The sequence below is a fragment of the Chinchilla lanigera genome, unplaced genomic scaffold, assembly GCF_000276665.1.
Source record: "Chinchilla lanigera isolate Chin_1 unplaced genomic scaffold, ChiLan1.0 scaffold00049, whole genome shotgun sequence".
Lineage (NCBI taxonomy): Eukaryota > Metazoa > Chordata > Mammalia > Rodentia > Chinchillidae > Chinchilla > Chinchilla lanigera.
In genome coordinates this window covers 5,754,974-5,760,973 of record NW_004955450.1, presented here as the reverse complement: position 1 = coordinate 5,760,973, position 6,000 = coordinate 5,754,974, and the positions used below count along the sequence as shown (strand labels likewise).

The 6,000-nt window shown below is 49.4% G+C and overlaps 1 protein-coding gene across 1 annotated transcript in view; it reads left to right on the top strand.

The window, feature by feature from the left end:
• The window catches only part of Thsd4 (thrombospondin, type I, domain containing 4), a gene marked incomplete in the record, with an annotated part of 530,583 nt that overhangs the window by 66,279 nt on the left and 458,304 nt on the right, over nucleotides 1-6,000 (top strand).

Here is a 6,000-nt window from a genome sequence, read left to right as displayed (position 1 = left end):
GCGCGCCCCTGTCCCTGGGTCCGGCCCTGTCCTCGCCCCTGCCCCTGTCCCCGCCCCTGCCCCTGTCCCTGCTGCAGCGCCTGGAATTCTTGACGCCATGTGTGTATGGATTAATTTAGCAGCTATTTACAGCGTCAGGCCACCTCCACCCACGAAGCTCATTCCTAGAGGCTTCTTAGGGGCCACAGGGAGACCCGGATGGGGAAATCTGGGTTCCAGTGCTGCGCTGTAGGCGGGAGGAGAAACCCCTGGCTGCAGGCTGTGTGGATTTGTGCTGAGGATAAAAGACACAGAGACTTCTACCCCAAGTGCAGTTCTATACAAGTTGAGTGGCCTAGATGCTCCCAAGCTGCGGGTTTCAGGACACTATGAACATCTTTGTTCATAGTGAACATCTTGTTTTGTTTTGAGACAGGGTCTCACTATGTAGTTCAGGCTGGCCTTAAACTCACGATGTAGCCCAGGCTGGCCTGGAACTCACAGCAGACTTCTTGCCTCAGCCTCCCTGGTGACGGTATCATAGGCATGTGCTGCCAGGCCTGTCTCAGGATGATATGAACTCTTGTACAAAGTTCTATAAATTCTTGTAGAAAAAAGTTGTGTGAACTCTTCTAGAAAGTTGTACAAACTTCGAGAAAGTTCCGTCAGTATATTTTGAGTAAATATACTGCTTTGAGGATATGTCTAAGCTCCTCAAAACCTTTTAGAGTCAAGAAAATATGAGCTCTAGAAATGACATCGCTGTAAAGCATAAATATGCCAAAGCAGGCAGTGTCCCTGCAGATACAGAGTCTAGGAAGAGGTAGTGGGTGAATGAATGAACAGATATTCACTGCTCACTGTGTTCATTCAGCAGTATTTGCGGGGTGTGCCCGTGCCTAGGGCTCTGATAGACTCTGATAGAATTCTAACACAAAAATGGTAATGACAGATCGACACAGATAAGAACAACAAAAAGACTAAGAGCTGCTTCTGTGCTTAAGACATGGATACTTAGTTGTCTAGCGTGTTAATGCCCATGGGCCTAGGCCAGAGCATGTCCCACTTCCGGCTAAGCAGAAGCAGGACTGGCCACTCCTTCCCACCAAGGCCACACACTGTGCCAGAGTTGCTCTTAGCCAGGGTTGTGGGCTCTTTGGGAGGCTGAGGCAGGAGGACGGGGTTTCACTATGTAGTCCAAGCTGGCCTTAAACTCACTGTAGCCCAGGCTGGCCTCCAACTTGTCATCCTCCTGCCTCAGCCTCTCATCTGCCAGGATTACAGGTCCCACCGTGCCCGGCACAATGCATTTTAAAATTCAGAACTGTTCAGAGTTTAGAGAGATAATTCGGGGCATATTTACGTGTGAATGGCATTTTCACTGTGGTATGGGGCAGCATCCCATAACCCAAATGCAGTATTATTTTTGCCAGAAAATGTGAATGTTCCATCAGGAATACCAGTAAGACCATAATTAGCCTTATGTCTTACTTACTTCCATTGCTGGGACAAAATACTTTGACACCCACAATTTAAAAGAGTTTATTCTGACTCATAGTTTGTAGAAGTTTTAGGTCATCATTGGCTGACATTAAGGCAGGGTGGCGTGGCAGAGGGCATGGCAGAGGGCATGGCAGAGGGCGTGGCAGAGGGCGTGGTGGAGGAGGGCTGCTCGGGCATGGGGGACAGGAAGCAGAGAGAGAAGGAGGAGCCAGGCAGGGAGAAACACCCTTCCAGGCCACGCCCCAAGGGCCACCTCCTCCCACCAGGCCCCGCCTCTTAACAGCAAGCCCACTGTGAGCCCCATTCTCTATCACCTTCCAAAGCCCCGCCTAGGAGCGTGGGAAGTTCTGGGGGGTGGGGCATCCGGATAAAAACTGGATGCTTTAGATCAGTGCCGGTCAGGCTTGCTGCTGGATGAGTTTTGTCACCAGACTGACCAGAACATCAAAAAGACAAAGACAAAAGCTTGGTTTTGAATTTCCTGATTGCAGAATCGCAGAATGGTCATCACTAAGGTCTGTCAAACACATTCCATGGTGGGTGCGGTCTTTGTCACTTTATGCTGACAGCTTTCGGAAACAGATGTTAATATTGTCCTCATTTTGGAAGTGAGGACACAGAGGCCTAGGGAGTGAAGTCACGCAGCTAGTATGTGTCGAATGAGTACTCACGCCTAGGCAGCCGTGGCTCTAAAGAGTGACGACGGAGAAGTCATCAGGAAGACAAGGTACCTAGGTGGGTAGAGACTTCTAGAACTCTAAAGCCACAGAGACGCTGAGCTGTGAAGGTAGCGTGCCTGATGCCCAGCTCCCTGCAGTACTCAGCTGCCTGCTGGGTGCCTGCTATGGGCGTGGAGCGCTGGGTTGGGGGCCCCTGGCGAGAAAATGGGCATCTCTGCAGCCTCTGCGGTTGGGAGCCTATAGCTGCTCAGAGCAGGCCCTTGCTGGCCGCGCTGGATGCTTCCGGCCGGTGCATTTTGGCAGGAGGGCATTTTTTTCTTCTAACTTATTCACAAGGGGCCGGTCCCTGTTTACTATGAAGTTCCTGTGAGTCTTTATCATGCTCTTGTAACTTGACAGTTTCAGATGAAATGGTCCAAATATTAGCCTGGGAGGCCTGAGCCGCCGACAGATGCCGACAGATGTCCTGTGCTTCCTGGCTGATGCAAATCACATTTGCTTACATTTATCCGTCATTAGGCGCTTACTTAGTGTATTTGACCCCAAAGAGAAACATCAGCACGTTCCCTGGATGGCGATCTGCTCTGCTCTGTTTCAGGTTTGAGGTCTGAGGTGAAGGTTGTTGGTGTTTAGATGTTTTAAAAAAACCTGTTAGATTGCTATGCCAGGCAGTGGAAAACTTAAGTGGAGCCAGATAGCAAATAAAACTCTTGGGCCTTCCAACAAACACTTATTAAGTGTCTATTATGCTGTGAGGCTTGGGGACACACAAAGGTAAGTGAAAATCAGGCTGTTACTGGAGCAGTTGTTTGCACACTTTTAAAGATCTTTTTATTAGAGCAGGTTTGCAGTACATAATGATCACATTCATCATGGGGAGTTGGTATGTGTACATAATTTTTTGTTAAGCTCATGCAAATAAGCCTGAGATGGAAGCTTGGCTTGTGACACAGACAGAAGCTGAACTGTTCTGGCGGAAGCCTCAGAGGCATTGGTATAGACAGCTGGAGTCTACACCTGAGTGGAACAGTGTTTTTCAGCCTTGCCTGACTGTTAGAATCTTCCGTCCATTTTTTCACAATTCCTGATGTCCACATTATATTCCTGCTGCACTCCACCTTCACAGCTCAGCATCTCCGTGGCTTTAAAGTTCTAGAAGTCTCCTACCCACCTACGTCCCCTGGTGCTTCCTGATGACTTCTCCGTCATCACTCTTTAGAGCCACGGCTGCCTAGGCGTGAGTCCTCATTCAACACATACTAGCTGCGTGACTTCACTCCCTGGGCCCCTCTGTGTCCTCATTTCCAAAGTGAGGACGATATTAACATCTGTTTCTTAGAGCCGTCAGCTGTCTGGAGTCTGCTTGCTCAGAACCCAGGGCTCATCCTCAGACATCGATAGGATTCCAGTCCAGTTCATTTGAGTCTGGAGGTGTCTCTTTGGGACCTCAAGTTTCATAGAAAAGAATTTGGGAAGCAAATATCGTATGCTAGAGGCTTCCAAGTTTGGTGAGCACATTTGAGAGCCTCTTGCAGTAGGGTTGGATGGCTTCTTTGAAAAGAAAGCTGCCAAGTTCAGAGACCCTGATTTGTATGTCGGTGGTGTGTTCCAGGCAGCTTCATCGAAAATGACCTGATGCAGCTCAGAGTTGAGAAGCATTGCTCAAGACTCGGTAATGTCTCCAGCACACAGCAGAACGGTGAAAGAGCGACGCTAACAGCTATCATTTTAGCTTGTCTATGGTGGTAGAGGAGAGCTAAACCCAGAGGATGCCGTCCATGCAGCATGGTGGCAGAGGAGTGACCAGAGTGAAGGCACATGGCATGGAGGCTCAGGGAGGACCACACAGAAAAGCTAGGATTTGGACTCCGCCTTGGTGAATACATAGAATTTGCCTTGCTGGAATAAACCTGAACCTCTGGAGTCTACTTGCTCCCATAAGCAGGCCTTGGTCTCATTCAAATGCAGACATACGAACTAGGACTCTGAACTTCAGAAGTAATGCCATTCTTTATCGGAGAGCTCCCAAGGAAAACTACACTTCTCTGAGCCTCTGTGGCTTCATCTTTCAAATGAGAGTAATAATGATACCTATCCTGTGGGGTTATTGTGGAAATGCATGCTATAATAATGCATTTGCATCGCTGGGTCAGTAGTAGAGGCTCAGTAAAAAATACAGCTTTAACTCCCATGATGGGTCTAGAAGCTGGTGTTAGTGAGAGAGGGTTCAGCAGGACCTTGGTGCAGCGGGTGGGGTCAGGTGAGGATGGGGGCCTCACAGGAAGACGGAGCCACTAGGGAGGTATAGTCCAAGGGGGCAGAGCTCTGGGTAGCACAGCGTGGGTGCAGCCTAGCCAAGGGTCTGGGCTCCCTGCCCTGCTCCTTCTTGGTGTGGCTTGCTCAGAAAAGCCCTCCTGTGCTGTTTAGCCAGGCAGGGGCAATCTGTAGGGGCTCTGGCCTGGAGGTGGGGGTGGGGGTCTACCCTATGGGTCTTGGTGAGTGGATTTCATGATGGCGCTCAGTCACGTTCTTTCTCACTGCTGACCTGTTGGCTAATTTAATTCAGTTTCCACCAAAATGGGGTAGGAGAGCTGCATCCATTCCTGTATGGGGACTTCAGGTAACTTTCTGTCCATGCTGGTCCCCTGGCAGCAGGTTCCTTGCCTTTGTTCATTGCATTCACCCCTCATCCTTATTGTCCATTGCACTCATGGACCAGCTGGCCCTGGGACTGCCCAGTGGCTTTGATTGAGTAAAGTTGGAGATGGGGCGAAAGCATTTCCCAGTAGATGCAGCCACATCACAGCTTTCACCTCCTGGAGACACCTGTGGGTGCTGGGACATGAAAGTCCTGACTGTGACATTAAGCCCTGTTCCCATTGTGGGGAGTGTGTCATATCCCTTGGGTAATTAGGGCAGGAAGAGGTGGAAGAGGGCGGGCTTCCCAGAGTCCCCAGTGAGGCGGAGTGCTTGCTTCCTGGCGGGAATGCCTGGCTAGTCAGGAACGCTCTGGCCCTAGCTGTGCAGACCCAGGCAGAGCCCGTTCGTAACCAGTTTTCCATGAGTGGCATTTGAAGTAGGGTTATTTATTGTCATCTAGAACAGGAGCTGGTGCTTTCTGAGAGGCTGTAAACGCATGGTGGGTCAGAGTTCTGCTTCTGCAGCTGACAGCTTTGCATTCGCGGCCTAACTCTACCATTTGACTAGTCTTATATCCTGCCACCTTGCTTGTCCCTAATGGGGAGGAAAATATACCCTCTCCATTCTGCGTAGCTGAGAGAGGAGGACTGCAAGGTCAAATCCACCCTGGGCAACTTAGTGACTTAATTGCTGGTGTCAAAATGAAATAAAATTTTTAAAAAAGAGACTGGAGATGTAGTCGAGTGTGAAGATCTTGAGTTCACTCTCCAGTGATGGAAAAAAAAATACACATACTCATTTGGTTGCTGTGAGTTGAATAATTTATGTGGCCATCCCATTAAGCACCCAGTAAAGGTGGCTGCAGGCCTTCCATAGGCCCAGGACATTGGCAGTTGTTTTACTTGTGTCTGTTACATCTTGTCTTCGTGGCAGCCTATGTGATAGACCTGGATTGTTCCCACTTATGGGCAACAAACTTAAGGGGCAGAGAATAAATGTCTACTCTAAGGTCACAGGAGCGTGAGGTTGAAAACGAAGTCTCTGCTGTGTCATGCCGCTCTCAGACTCAGCCTTCTAGAAAGCCTTTCTCGACGTTAGGAGCACTCATTCACTAAAGGAAGCTTGATAAACGAACACCTGTGTGTCCGTCGTGGAAAATGAAGTCATTGTCTAGTACTGTATTTCCCCTTGCGGCTTT